Below are 16,109 nucleotides of genomic sequence, written 5' to 3' on the forward strand. Positions count from 1 at the left end.
TCCGAACATTACACCTGCGGGACAGGTCCAGGCAGGCAACAACAACTGCCCGAGTTATACCAGGAACGCACAATCCCTCCATCAGTGCTCAGACTGTCCGCAATAGGCTGATAGAGGCTGGACTACAGATTTGTAGGCCTGTTGTAAAGCAGGTCCTCACCAGACATCAACGGCAACAATGTCGCCTACGGGCACAAACCCACCGTCGCTGGAACAGACAGGACTGGCAAAAAGTGCTCTTCACTGACGAATCGCGGTTTTGTCATACCAGGGGTGATGGTCAGATTCACGTTTATCATCGAAGGAATGAGCGTTACACCAAGGCCTGTACTCTGGGGGATCGATTTGGAGGTGGAGGGTTCGTCATGGTCTGGGGCAGTGTGTCACAGCATCGTCGGACTGAGCTTGTGGTCATTGCAGGCAATCTCAAAGCTGTGCAATACAGGGAAGACGTCCTCCTCCCTCATGTGGTACCCTTCCTGCAGGCTCATCCTGACATGACCCTCCAGCATGACAATGCCACCAGCCATATTGCTAATTCTGTGCGTGATTTCCTGCAAGACAGGAATGTCAGTGTTCTGCCATGGCCAGCAAAGAGCCCGGATCTCAATCCCATTGAGCATGTCTGGGACCTATCGGATCAGAGGGGGAGGGCTAGGGCCATTCTGCCCAGAAATGTCTGGGAACTTGCAGGTGCCTTGGTGGAAGAGTGGGGTAACATCTCATAGCAAGAACTGGCTAATCTGGTGCAGTCCACGAGGAAGAGATGCACTAAAGTACTTAATGCAGCTGGTGGCCACACCAGATACTGACTGTTACTTTTGATTTTGACCCCTCCTTTTGTTCAGGGACACATTATTACATTTCTGTTAGCCACATGTCTGTGGAACTTGTTCAGTTTATGTCTGTTGTTGAATCTTATGTTCATACAAATATTTACACGTTAAGTATGCTGAAAATAAATGCAGTTGACAGTGAGAGGACGTTTCTTTTTGTGCTGCGTTTAGGTTGGAGGTTTTGAAACATCTCCACAATAACTTCTTAATTTGGATGGGCATGTCATATTGAGGGTTTCTAATAGAGAACAGATACCAGCTAATGCTTAGCAACACTGTCTATACTGTCCTAAACACTTGGTATAATTTGTGGTAAAAATATTATTTGATCATGGGAACTTATACAAGAAAAGGAAATAACATGAACGTTCTTGAAAAGTGCATTCATTTCTCAGACTTTCTACTGAAAAAGTTCAAATGGAATTTGTTCTTCTAATAAAATGCCTGTTACAAGCATTTCGCCTTTACCTGTGATAACATCTGCAAATGTGTGAATGCGGTCAATAAACTTTGATTTTCAATACAGAGCCTAAGAAGCAGAATTAAAAGCTGTTGTTCAGAACAGCTTATTCCAGTATTACCAAATACTTACCTAGTTCTCACAAAATACATTTTGATAATGTAAGTTGATGCCTCAGGATGTTACAATGTTCAGAGCACCTTCATATTTAACACATTCACGGGATATCATGATTATCTTGAATCGCTAGCATACTGGCATCATATCCTCCTAAGCATAGGGCAGATCTGGGATGCAAAGACAGGCCATTCTGACTGAGGGAGACAGCAGCCAAAGATATGAGAGAAGATTGATGCATGAAGAGGCTTGCTTTTATGAGGAAATTAGTATAGATATTTTGGCTTGTTTAGCCTTTAATGTGTTATGTATTACCGGCATAACATTTTACAGACAATTCCCAGTTAAAAGAAAGACAAAAACAGACAAATATAAAACAAAGAATGAAACTTAAAATCGGATCATTTGTCCTGACTGGCTCCTGAACATAGTAGTGGGTCAACACACACTCATAAAAATTGAGCTGTGAACTCCCAAATAGTCCAAGGCAACTCACAATATTCCATTTCAGTTTGCTGAACTATGGATCCTCTATCTACACATGGCTCTGGATGAGGAGTGCTAGTGTGGGTTCCTGAGGGGGCAGCAGAGGGCACTGAGCTGAAGAAGATCCCACTCCTCAGGCCAGTATGACAATGAGTCCTGATGCTTTCTGCCGTCTGTCCATGGTGTTCTAGAGATGATGTTCTCTCAGCGCCTGGGTGTGTTAGGGAGACCACCTGATCAGACAGGAGAGAGGAACATGGTTGGATAACATTTGTGGATATTGACATGTTACATCAACGTTGCCGTTTTGTGTGTTGAGTGTTGCTGACACAAAGAGGGAAGACACGCCACGTCACATACACATGGTTAGCAGATGTTAATGCGAGTGTAGCGAAATGCTTGTGCTTCTAGTTCCGACAATGCAGTAATAACCAACGAGTAATCTAACCTAACAATTCCACAACTACTACCTTATACACACAAGTGTAAAGGGATAAAGAATATGTACATAAAGATATATGAATGAGTGATGGTACAGAACGGTATAGGCAAGATGCAGTAGATGACATGTTTCACTGCTATGCGGATGACACACAGCTGTACATTTCAATGAAACATGGTGAAGCCCCAAAATTGCCCTCGCTAGAAGCCTGTGTTTCAGACATAAGGAAGTGGATGGCTGAAAACTTTCTACTTTTAAACTCGGACAAAACAGAGATGCTTGTTCTAGGTCCCAAGAAACAAAGAGATCTTCTGTTAAATCTGACAATTCATCTTGATGGTTGTAAAGTCGTCTCAAATAAAACTGTGAAGGACCTCGGCGTTACTCTTGACCCTGATCTCTCTTTTGACGAACATATCAAGACTGTTTCAAGGACAGCTTTTTTCCATCTACGTAACATTGCAAAAATCTGAAATTTTCTGTCCAAAAATGATGCTGAAAAATTAATCCATGCATTTGTTACTTCTAGGTTAGACTACTGCAATGCTCTATTTTCCGGCTACCCGGATAAAGCACTAAATAAACTTCAGTTAGTGCTAAATACGGCTGCTAGAATCCTGACTAGAACCAAGAAATTTGATCATATTACTCCAGTGCTAGCTTCCCTACACTGGCTTCCCGTTAAGGCAAGGGCTGATTTCAAGGTTTTACTGTTAACCTATAAAGCGTTACATGGGCTTGCTCCTACCTATCTTTCCGAGTTGGTCCTGCCGTACATACCTACACGTACGCTACGGTCACAAGACGCAGGCCTCCTAATTGTCCCTAAAATTTCTAAGCAAACAGCTGGAGGCAGAGCTTTCTCCTATAGATCTCCATTTTTATGGAACAGTCTGCCTACCCATGTGAGAGACGCAGACTCGGTCTCAACCTTTAAGTCTTTACTGAAGACTTATCTCTTCAGTAGGTCATATGATTGAGTGTAGTCTGGCCCAGGAGTGTGAAGGTGAACGGAAAGGCTCTGGAGCAACGAACCGCCCTTGCTGTCTCTCCAGGGCCGGTTCCCCTCTCTCCACTGGGATTCTCTGCCTCTAACCCTGTTACTGGGGCTGAGTCACTGGCTTGCTGGTGCTCTTTCATGCCGTCCCTAGGAGGGGTGCGTCACTTGAGTGGGTTGAGTTACTGACGTGAACTTCCTGTCTGGGTTGGCGCCCCCCCTTGGTTGTGCTGTGGTGGAGACCTTTGTGGGCTATACTCGGCCTTGTCTCAGGATTGTAAGTTGGTGGTTGAGGATATCCCTCTAGTGGTGTGGGGGCTGTGCTTTGGCAGAGTGGGTGGGGTTATATCCTTCCTGTTTGGCCCTGTCCGGGGGTTTCTTCGGATGGGGCCACAGTGTCTCCTAACCGCTCCTGTCTCAGCCTCCAGTATTTATGCTGCAGTAGTTTATGTGTCGGGGGGCTAGGGTCAGTTGGTTATACCTGGAGTACTTCTCCTGTCTTATCCAGTGTCCTGTGTGAATTTAAGTATGCTCTCTCTAATTCTCTCGTTCTCTCTTTCTCTCTGAGAACCTGAGCCCTAGGACCATACGTCAGGACTACCGGGCATGCTGACACCTTGCTGTCCCCAGTCCGCCCGGCCTTGCTGCTATTCCAGTTTCAACTGTTTCTGCCTGCGGTTACGAAACCCCTACCTGTCCCAGACCTGCTGTTTTCAACTCTTAATGATCGGCTATGAAAAGCCAACTGAGATTTATTCCTGATTATTATTTGACCATGCTTGTCATTTATGAACATTTTGAAAATCTTGTCTCTCTCTAATTTTCTCCTTCTCTCTTTCTCTCGGAGGACCTGAGCCCTAGGACCATACGTCGGGACTACCGGCCGTGGTGACTCCTTGCTGCCCCCAGTCCGCCTGGCCTTGCTGCTATTCCAGTTTCAACTCTTCTGCCTGCGGTTATGGAACCACTACCTGTCCCAGACCTGCTGTTTTCAACTCTTAATGATCGGCTATGAAAAGCCAACTGAGATTTATTCCTGATTATTATTTGACCATGCTTGTCATTTATGAACATTTTGAAAATCTTGGCTCTAATTTTCTCCTTCTCTCTTTCTTTCTCTCGGAGGACCTGGGCCCTTGGACCATGCGTCGGGACTGCCGCCCGTGGTGACTCCTTGCTGTCCCCAGTCCGCCTGGCCTTGCTGCTATTCCAGTTTCAGCTGTTCTGCCTGCGGTTATGGAACCGCCACCTGTCCCAGACCTGTTGTTTTTCAACTCTTAATGATCAGCTATGAAAAGCCAACTGAAAATTATTCATGATTATTATTTGACCATGCTTGTCACTTATGAACATTTTTGAACATCTTGGCATAGTTCTGTTATAATCTCCACCCGGCACAGCCAGAAGAGGACTGGCCACCCCTCATAGCCTGGTTCCTCTCTAGGTTTCTTCCTAGGTTTTGGCCTTTCTAGGGAGTTTTTCCTAGCCACCGTGCTTCTACACCTGCATTCTAGCTGTTTGGGGTTTTAGGCTGGGTTTCTGTACAGCACTTCGAGATATTATCTGATGTACGAAGGGCTATATAAAATAAAATTGATTGATTGATTGATTGATAGATGGTATTGAGTACAGTATATACATATGAGATGAGTATTGTAGGGTATATAAACATAAAGTGGCATAGTTTAAAGTGGCTAGTGATACATGTATTACATAAAGATGGCAAGATGCAGTAGATGATATAGAGTACAGTATATACATATACATATGAGATGAGTAATGTAGGGTATGTAAACATTATATTAAGTGGCATGGTTTAAAGTGGCTAGTGATACATTTTTACATAATTTCCATCAATTCCCATTATTAAAGTGGCTGGAGTTGAGTCAGTACGTTGGCAGCGGCCACTAAATGTTAGTGGTGCCTGTTTAACAGTATGATGGCCTTGAGATAGAGACTGAAAAACAGCTTCTCGGCCCCCGCTTTGATGCACCTGTACTGACCTCGCCTTCTGGATGATAGGGGGGTGAACAGGCAGTGGCTCGGGTGGTTGTTGTCCTTGATGATCTTTATGGCCTTCCTGTGACATCGGGTGGTGTAGGTGTCCTGGAGGGCAGGTAGTTTGCCCCCGGTGATGCGTTGTGCAGACCTCACTACCCCCTGAAGAGCCTTACGCTTGTGGGCGGAGCAGTTGCCGTACCAGGCGGTGAGACAGCCCGACAGGATGCTCTCAATTACCTGCTGGGTGTTGAAGAACAGTGACAATTCAACATGTAGAAGCATCAAGAAGTGAAAAGAACATGACGGCCAGTTTTCTATGGTCCGTGGCGATAGGACGGCCACCCACTTCTAAATCCCTCTGGTGCGTTTCCTCTAAGACGCTTACATTTAATTTTAATGGAACAAGTGAGGCTAACCTGAGATGACGCGTGACGGGCACGAAACAGTAAAGCATGTGACTAACCTGGACAGGTGAACAGCCCAGGCTGGGCTCCCATATGAAGGCTCTTCAGTGAGGGTGGGGCTCCTCGGGGACCGTGGTGGTCCTCGATGTAATGGACCGTGGAGGCCGTGTGTAGAAAGGGGGGCGCGAGGGGGTGGGGGACCATGAGGGGGCCCTTGACCCTGGTGCATGGACAGCAGTGGAGGGGGCCTGGTCTTGGGGTATGGGCCTAGATAGGAAACAGATCAGAGACTGTCGACACGCACATATACAATCATAGCCATAACAAGTGACTCATGAGTCTGATTTTAGACATTTGCCATCTAATGCCAATCTGTCCAGTAGAACATTTCTAGTTTTAGAACAGTTATTCACCTAGAGAAGTCATGAGGGGGGTAGCAGAGTGCTCTCTCATCCCAGGGGGTGTCTCTCTGCCACGAGGGCCTGAGGTGGTGGGTAGCAGCGGTGGGGGTTTCCCTAAACCAGGAGGCAACATCTTCGTCCTCTCAGGAAGGGGCCATCACCTGTCTCAGTGGACGTGGCTGGGAAAGAGAACAAAACAGAAAAACCCAATATAGTATGATATCCTAAAAATACAGTTACTATAACTCAGCATTGTCACTTTTCTAGGATAGTCTAAGAATACAATAATCTCCACTACATAATGACAATGCATGGTGTAGTTAGAAACAAGAAATAATCACATTAAGTATTAGCAAATAAGGATATACACTATATTTACAAAAAGTAATGTGGACACCCCTTCAAATTAGTGGATTCAGCTATTTCAGCCACACCCGTTGCTGACAGGTATATAAAGTCAAGCACACAGCCATGAAATCTCTATAGACAAACATCGGCAGTAGAATGGCCTTGCTAAAGAGCTCAGTGACTTTCAAAGTGGCACCGTCATAGGATGCCACCTTTCCAACAAGTCAGTTCGTCAAATATCTGTCCTGCTAGAGCTGCCCCGGTCAACTGTAAGTGCTGTTATTGTGAAGTGGAAACGTCTAGGAGCAGCAACTCAGCCGCGAAGTGGTAGACCACACAAGCTCACAGAACGGGATCTCTGAGTGCTGAAGCACGTAGCACGTAAAAACAGTCTGTCCTCGGTTGCAACACTCACTTACGAGTTCCAAACTACCTCTGGAAGCACGTCAGCACAGGAACTGTTCGCCTTGAGCGTCATGAAATGTGTTTCCATGGCCGAGCAGCCACACACAAGCTTAAGATCACCATGCACAACGCCAAGTGTTGGCTGGAGTGGTGTAAAGCTCGCCGCTATTGGACTATGGCGCAGGTGAAACATGTTCTCTGGAGTGATGAATCACGCTTCACCCTAGACAAATCTGAGTTTGGAGGATTCCAGGAGAACGCTACCTGTCCGAATGCAAAGCGTCAACTGTAAAGTTTGGTGGAGGAGGAATAATGGTCTGGGGCTGTTTTGGGGTCAGGCTAGGCCCCTTAGTTCCACTGAAGGGAAATCTTAATGCTACAGCATACAATGACATTCTAGATGATTCTGTGCTTCCAACTTTGTAGCAACAGTTTGGGGAAGGCCCTTTCCTGTTTCATCATGACAATGCCCCTGTGCACAAAGCGAGGTCCATACAGCAATGGTTTTTCGAGATTGGTGTGTTAGAACTTGACTGGCCTGCACAGAAACTGACCTCTACCCCATCGAACACCTTGGGATGAATTGGAACGCCAACTGCGAGCCAGGCCTATTCGCCTGACCTCACTAATGCTCGTGACTGAATGGAAGCAAGTCCCCGCAGCAATGTTCCAACAGCTATTGGAAAGCCTACCCAGAAGAGTGGAGGATGCTATAGCAGCAAAGGGGGCACCAACTCCATTTAATGCCAATGAATTTGGAATGAGATGTTCGACGAGCAAGTTTCCACATACTTTGGGTCATATCATTTGCTGTTCTAAATAAAAAGACTGTACTGTGCATATGTACACTATGGTTGTGTGGCTGCACCTTGCAGATGGGTCCTGGCGGTTGTGGAGATACTCTGCAATGGTGCTCAGCTCCTCGGGGTACAGGTGGACTCCATCGGCCAGGAAGAGCAGCTGGCGGGTGTCAGAGGGCACAGCATGCTTCTCCACCTTCTCCCTCTCTAGGTAGTCATCCACCAGCTCGGCCGCCTGCGCCCCCGTTTCTGCAGGGTCATTCTGCTGCATCCGCTTCCCAAGCCCACACAAAGTCCATGGCATGTTCCTTGGGCATGTTGCGGGAGACTAGAAGAAGAGGGGTTTGAAGGTCAAAGTTAAAATATTATAATAAATACACTGCTCAAAAAAATAAAGGGAACACTTAAACAACACAATGTAACTCCAAGTAAATCACACTTCTGTGAAATCAAACTGTCCACTTAGGAAGCAACACTGATTGACAATAAATTTCACATGCTGTTGTGCAAATGGAATAGACAAAAGGTGGAAATTATAGGCAATTAGTAAGACACCCCCAAAAAAGGAATGGTTCTGCAGGTGGTGATCACAGACCACTTCTCAGTTCCTATGCTTCCTGGCTGATGTTTTGGTCACTTTTGAATGCTGCCGGTGCTTTCACACTAGTGGTAGCATGAGACGTAGTCTACAACCCACACAAGTGGCTCAGGTAGTGCAGTTCATCCAGGATGGCACATCAATGCGAGCTGTGGCAAAAAGGTTTGCTGTGTCTGTCAGCGTAGTGTCCAGAGCATGGAGGCGCTACCAGGAGACAGGCCAGTACATCAGGAGACGTGGAGGAGGCCGTAGGAGGGCAACAACCCAGCAGCAGGACCGCTACCTCCACCTTTGTGCAAGGAGGTGCACTGCCAGAGCCCTGCAAAATGACCGGTTTGGTGGAAAGGCACACACCTGTCTTTATAAGGTCCCACAGTTGACAGTGCATGTCAGAGCAAAAACCAAGCAATGAGGTCGAAGGAATTGTCCGTAGAGCTTCGAGACAGGATTGTGTCGAGGCACAGATCTGGGGTAGCGTACCAAAAAAATTCTGCAGCATTGAAGATCCCCAAGAACACAGTGGCCTCCATCATTCTTGCTGGGCAGCCAACTCTAGGAAGAGTCTTGGTGGTTCCAAACTTCTTCCATTTAAGAATGATGGAAGCCACTGTGTTCTTGGGGACCTTCAATTATTTGTTTTTCTTATCTTACTTTAAAAAAAAAATGTATAAGTATTTTCTTAAAACTGCATCGTTGGTTAAGGGCGTATAAGTAAGGTTGTTGTATTGTACCTGTTGTATTCGGGACATGAAAATTTGATTTGAATGTTGCAGAAATGTTTTTGTACCCATCCCCAGATCTGTGCATCGACACAATTCTGTCTCGGAGCGCTACGGACAATTCCGTTGACCTCATTCCTTGGTTTTTGCTCTGACATGCACTATCAACTGTGGGACCTTATATAGACAGTTGTAGAAACATCAAGGATGATCAAAGGAAACACGATACCTGAGTTCAATTTTAAGTCTCACAGCATTTCTAAAAACCTGTTTTCGCTTTGTCATTATGGGGTATGGTGTGTAGATCGAGGGGAAAAATATATATTAAGTCCATTTTAGCTTAAGGCTGTAAAATGTAACAAAATGTGGAAAAAGTCGTTGCGTCTGAATACTTTTCCGAATGCACTGTATATGATATATGTTCAAATAAAATGGCACCACTAAATGAAAGTGGCATAATACATCATTTTTTTGGAACCTTGTTTGAAGCTGTAAAGTTACATGTCAACTGGTAAGTGGATGTTCTGGCCACATTCAGTGTATACAAAACAGGATCTTCCTTTTACACGGATGATTCTCATTCAACAATTTAATAGGACTTCACGTCCCTGCACTAAATATTTTTATTAAAAAAGGTAAATCGAGAGCTATTTTAGATATTTCTAAGCTGTATAGTACACCTTTAAGAAGCTATTTATAACAGTATAAGCCAAATACATTTTAAGAATGGTCATTGTCACACTCTTTGCTCGTTTAACATTTCCTGGGGATTTATACCAAGCAATTTATACCCGTCTAATGTTACTGCATGCGTTTGTGAATTATTTCAAACCTAAATTAATATTTTGGTGAATAAAGCTATGTATGATTGTATAATGTGTGAGCCTTTGATGATGAGGCGGTCTTAACTGTGAACCACTGAGTTCTGAGGACAACCACAGAATGAAACTAAATCTCCATGGAAACATGTCATGTTCTTTGCCCTCAAATTGTCTCAATTTACAATCATTATCAGGAATGTTTGGTTTGGGGTATTATTGTTCTTTTAGAGATGCATTGTAATTGCTTTGTTTAAAGGGGGCAGGTGACTGTGGGGACTTCCTTTTGAGGGATTCTGAAAATACGATTACTGTGCACGAGGACAGAGCTACATTGGTCTGTTGGACGAGAATACATAAGGGGGAACCGTCGGAGCGGAGATCTTGTAGGGCCCGGGTCAGGCCCGACTCCGCCTGCAGGTAAATCATTTCCACTGAGAGGCCGCGGTCCTGCAAACAGTGACCTATCGATTTGGGGTAATCCTTTTGAAAGAAGAGAAGAAAGCTGGTTATTGACTTCTGCACACAGACAGAGGGGTACACAGACATGACGTGTGAGAGGAGCAGCAGCATGTCCAGGCCTGGCGTCAACAACCACACGAAGACAACTCAACTTTTCACACCTAAACTGAATCGTAACTCTCATCAAGTTGTAGTTAAGTGACCAGTGAAGATCAGGATAGCTTGATATAGCCATAGGCCTAATATTGTAAAAATGGATGTGATAGGTTGATTCAATAAAGCTGTGAGTTTGTTACTTGCTGCTGTGCATTGATTGTAAATATGCTTATCGTTTGTCTGTTCTTAAACATCTTACGACAGTGTTGAAAGAGCACAAACAGTATATACTGACCAGTTACAATTGTCATGCAAACCACTTGTCTACTGTGAGTAAAATAGAATATGTTGAGGAGGGTGGGACAATGAGGTCTCTTGAAGCCCACAACAAGCACATATCATAGCAACACCTGTGATGAATGTTTAATCTATTTTACTGAGCAATTTACTTTATGATCGTATTCTTATCTTTTCTTATTGTTGTTGCATTGTTCAGAAGGAACCTGTACGTAAGCATTTCATTGGACAGTGTACACCATGTGTACCCCATACATACGACTAATAAAACTTAAACCTCTGCTTCATTAACACAGACTATTGTTGATTAACATTGCACATATTGAATTTCTCAGTATGTAGGTCTTTCCTGCTCAGCAATGCTTTTTGGCCTGGGGTGACAATTTCAAAATACAGTATGCATAAAGCTTTGTCCACAAGGACCAAGATGAGTGTGAGTTAACAATGTAAGGATGTCATTGAATAGGACATTCGGGTTTACAGTATTTAACATTGAGAGAACATACAACTTCATAGCACACTGAAGAAAATAATAAATATCAGTAGATAGTGTTAAGGCTGGGCATTTTTTGGTAGGCTATATTCAACTAACATTCTTATATTTGTGAGTGTCAAACTTTTCAGCATGGAAATGATTATATGTTTGCATTTAAGAATGACAGCAAATTCTGTCCTGTTACTACTATTTACACGTGTAAGTAGCTACCAAGCAGTGCTAAAGCAGGCTACTTACTGTAGAAAATTAAAACCTAACGGGTTAACCTAGGTTACCAGAACCTAGGTTACCAGAACTTCTATTTGAAAATGCAGATTGGTTTGAGTGTATAAGCGCCACAGAGACTTAAAGGATCTTCCCGTTCTTGGCAAATAAACACGTTTCGTTGATAGACCACATAAGAGAAATGTGAGCTTTCCATTTTGTTGACATCATTCATAGTCCACGTTGTTACCGGAGTAGTCATGCTGTTGGTCTAACTCCTCATAACTGAAAGAGTAACACATTCCTGCATGAAGTGATGGTCATGTACCATCTCAATCATTGCCCCCCCCCCCCCCCCCCCCCCCCCTTCTACTCTGCATCCTATGACTCACTGTCCCCTCCCCTTTGTGGGGCTGCCCACTGGGCACAGACAGCAATTCAACATTGAATCAAGTAATTTCAATGACAAAGGTCCTGGATGGCGCAGAGGTCAAAAGCACTGCAATGAAGTGGGGTTCGATCACAGGCTGTGTCACAACTGGCCGTGACTGGGAGCCCCATAGGAGGGCACACAATTGTCCCAGTGCCGTCCGGGGTAGGGGAGGGTTTGGCCGGTGGGGCATTCCTGAGCTCATTGTGCCCTAGAGACTCCTTGTGGCAGGGCCGGGCGCCTGCAAGCTTATAACGGTCATCAGTCGAACAGTGTTTCCTCAGACACATTGGTACGGCTGACATCCGGGTTAAGCGAGCAATGTGATAAGTAGGCGGCCAGGCAGGTCATGTTTCAGAGGACGCATGACACAACCTTCGAGCCCATTGAGTCGCCGCAGAGATGAGCCAAGGGACCTAATTCGGGGAGAAAACTAAGTTAAAAAAATAAGCTGGTGGCCATACCACCCTGAACACACCTGTTCAGAGTCGGTCCTGGTTAGTACTGGGATGGGAGACCGTCTGGGAATACCTGGTGCCCTAAGCTCCAAAAATGTTATTAATAACGACGTGGAACCAACGTTGATCAACCAGTGTGTGCCCAGTGGGTGAGTGACTCACTGCAAGCTTACAGAAACGGGCTGCGGACAGCAGAGCAAAAATTAAGGAAAACTAAACTTCCAGAGGACCTATCATGCTTTCAATCCCTCCTCTCTACATTCTCTTCTGTATACTTTGCTAAAGCCACTTTCTATCACAAGCTTCTGCGTCGAACCCCAGGAAACTCCCACCTTCCTCCCTCAATCCTCCACCCCGAACCTCTGAGGATGACTTGGTCAACCACTTTGAAAAACAAAAGGTTGACGACATCTGCTCCTCATTCACTCAGCCTAGAGTCCACTGGTCCCACTCCCACAAAACTACAACACACATTGACCTCTTTCTTCCCTCTCTATCCAGATGAAATCCTGAGACTAGTGTGGTCCAGCCACCCGACAACCTGCCCGATCGACCCCAACTCCTCATCACGATCATCTCTGGAGACAGTCTTCCATTTCTCATCCCTGACCACTGGCTGCACCCCTTCTTACTTCAAAATGTCCAGAGCCCCTCTGCTCCTCAAGAAACCAACATCGACCCCTATGACATCAAACAGACCAGTATCCCTTCACAAAGAGCAGTCCCTCGCTATCCCTCTCAGAACCATCTTCTTGACCCTAACCCTACTCGGCTGTCAAATCCTCACACGGCCTCTTCTATCATTGCTATGTGGATGACACTAAAAACATTTCTCCCCCCCTGACAACCAGGTGTTGAAACGCATCTGCGTGCCTGGCAGATATCTTAGCTTGGACGTCAGCCCACCACCTTAAGCTCAACAAAACGGAGCTGCTCTTCCTCCCGGCGAAGGCCTGCCCGCAACAAGACCTCTCCATCACAGTTGGCAACTCCAGTGGCCCCCTCCCAGAGTGCAAATAACCTTGGCGTGACCCTGGACAACACCCTGTCGCTCTCTGCAAATATCAAAGCAGTGACTCGCGCCAGCTCCTCGTACGACACCACCTCACACAGGAAGCGGCGCAGGTCCTAATCCAGGCCTTTGTCATCTCCCATCTGGACTACTGCAACTCACCCGCTAGTGCCATCAAAACCCTGAAACTTATCCAGAACACTGCAGCAATCCTTGTGTTCAACCTTCCTAAATTATGTTGTGTCAATCGCTCCTCCGCACACTCCACTGGTTTCCAGTCGAAACTCGCAACCACTACAAGACCATGGTGCTTGCCTAAGGAGCAGCAAGAGGAACTGCCCCTCCCTACGACACCATACACGACACCATACAATGCTGTCTGCCATCTGCCCGGTACAGTTGAAACCGGGATTCAAACACGAAGAGCACACTTCTCCAGCATTCATCAAAGGAGAGCATTTGCTCACTGAAGTCGGTTACGACACCAAACTTTAGTCAGGTCAATACCCTGGTGAAGATGACAAGCACGCAGATGAGCTTCCTTCTGGCAGTTTGTGCTGAACTTCTTCGGTTGTGCAAACCCAGTTTCATCAGCTTTTCAGGTGGCTGGTCTCAGACGATCCCGCAGGTGAAGATGGATGTGGAGGTCCTGGGCTGGCGTGGATACACATGGTCTGCGGTTGTGAGCCCGGTTGGACGTACTGCCAATTTCTCTAAAATTACGTTGCAGGCAGCTTATGGTAGAGAAATTAACATTCAATTATCTGGCAAAAGCTCTGGCGGACATTCCTGCAATCAGCATACAAATTGCACACTCCCTCAAAACAAGATAAATCTGTGGCATTGTTTTGTGTGACAAAAGTGCACATTTTTGAGTGGCCTTTTGTCCCCAACACAAAGTGGATCTGTGTAATGATCATGCTGTTTAATCAGCTTCTTGATATGCCACAACTGTCAGGTGAATGGATTATCTTGGCAAAGAAAAAATGCTCACCAATAGGGATGTAAACAAATGTGTGCAAAATTGAGAGAAATAAGCTTTTTTTCAGCACACTTTACATGTTGCATTTATATCTGCGTTGTGTAGTATAGGCCTGCCTTCTGTATCAGTGATACGCTAACATGTCAAGCTCTGTTCTCAAAGTAAAAATGTTACAGTAGCTCACTTGTAAACAAAAACCTTACTAGGCCTGGAGTTTTTCACCCCTTCCTACACACAGGTGTGCCTACTTTCTTCTTAAAATGGAGTGGACAGCATAACACCCCAAGTACTGTATCTGTCATTAGCCGATTATGGTGTAATAATACAAAACCTTTGCATTCATGTTTGTGAAGGATGGTTTTGTTCTCTTTTAACATAAATATATGCCTTATAGAAAAAGGACATGTTAATCACAAAACATAGCGTGACTGAGAAAAGCTGTTGTTAATCTAGGGTGTCGACTGTGCAAACCACAAGGTTGAGACAATTTGGAAAAATGCTGAATAACAAGAAAACAGGAACTGAGGAATGTGTAGAAACCAACAAATCAGCTCAATCTTCACAAACACCATTCCGGACATTTGAATCCTGAGTGCTGTGTCTGGGCACCACCGATAGGCTAGCAAGTTTAAACCACGCTAAGCCTCTACTGTGACAGGCCAACTCTAAAGTTGGAACTTCCCCTGACACAGTATAAAAGAAGATGTCTGTACTATTTCAGTCAGTTCCCTGCTTGGTGATACAGTGAACCCGTATATACGAAAATTGCATTTACCATGCTGAGCTTATGTTAAATAAAAATACTTAAAGTATATTTGGTGACTTTGAATCACATTTTATCCTGATACCAGATTTGATTAATGCAACCTTTCACATGTTTCGGTGCGTCACCTCACCATCATCCCCCTAACCTGCCATTAACATTTATTAACAGTCAACCACGGGATGTTGGCAGACTGTTTAGCTAACGTTAGCTATATTGATAACTAACAATTTTGATAACATTAAGTTACAGCTTACAAGTTAACTACCGCTCAGAGTCCTTGTGGTCGTTCATCCAGTCTTCTCTCACGGGGTATGGTGCTGGTCTTCGAAATGGTCGAAGAGGTTTAACTACTAAAGAAGGAGATTTACAGTTAGCCAGCTATTAGCATCATAACTAGCTAGCTAATGTCAGCTCTACGCCTAGCCATTCCTTGAAATTTGAGTTAGTTAACGTTACACACTCACAATTTGCTTACACAATAGCTAGCTATCCGGTTAATAGCTAGCTAGTGTTAGTTAGGGTAGCTACAAAGATGACTATAGTCATAGCTAGTTTATTATCTAGCTAGTTAGGATAACTAGAATTTAACTGAATGAGGCTAATGTTAGCTAACTAGCTAATAACAGTTAGCCAGCTCACTAGCCAACTAATGGTAGCTTGCTAGACACTTACCCTTCGTTTGGGTTGCGCCTTGTCCACACGACGACATTGCACCTTAGCCAGGTGGGACTAATCGCTAAAGAACCTGTGGGAAAATAACAAAATTGTGCTATGTATTTTACCAAACGGGCTAATGTTTGTTTGCAAACACTGAACCGCAAAGTAAAGCTAGGCTAGCGCAGGTCACAAGATCATGTGACATGACAAGTGGGCGGGGTTAGCAACTAAAAATGCACCAATGGAATCGTGCGGAGGGCAAGCTGATCCTAGATATATCTATCTATTCTATACTATATGCACCCGATTGAACTGCAGTCCCATCAAAAAAAGGAGGAAATCATCATACCAATCACACCATTAATATATACAAAAGTATGTGGACACCCCTTCAAATTAGTGGATTCTGCTATTTCA

At 44.9% G+C, this 16,109-nt stretch overlaps 1 long non-coding RNA gene and 1 pseudogene across 2 annotated transcripts; both read right to left on the reverse strand.

The window, feature by feature from the left end:
* Nucleotides 1-1,679: 1,679 nt before the first annotated feature.
* LOC129862549 (uncharacterized) lies at nt 1,680-7,968 on the reverse strand (annotated as a pseudogene).
* Nucleotides 7,969-7,992: 24 nt separating this feature from the next.
* Nucleotides 7,993-15,903, reverse strand: LOC129862550 (uncharacterized). Of its 2 annotated transcripts, none has more exons than XR_008760782.1 (3): nt 15,708-15,903; nt 15,290-15,385; nt 7,993-8,025 (listed from the first exon to the last, which is right to left on the reverse strand). It is a non-coding gene; the product is annotated as an uncharacterized LOC129862550 (long non-coding RNA). The 2 variants fall into 2 exon arrangements; XR_008760781.1 differs by lacking the exon at nt 7,993-8,025 and adding an exon at nt 9,158-10,315 and having other exon boundaries at nt 15,708-15,902.
* Nucleotides 15,904-16,109: the final 206 nt, after the last annotated feature.

The sequence above is a fragment of the Salvelinus fontinalis genome, chromosome 9 (genome assembly GCF_029448725.1).
Source record: "Salvelinus fontinalis isolate EN_2023a chromosome 9, ASM2944872v1, whole genome shotgun sequence".
Classification (NCBI taxonomy): Eukaryota; Metazoa; Chordata; class Actinopteri; order Salmoniformes; family Salmonidae; genus Salvelinus; species Salvelinus fontinalis.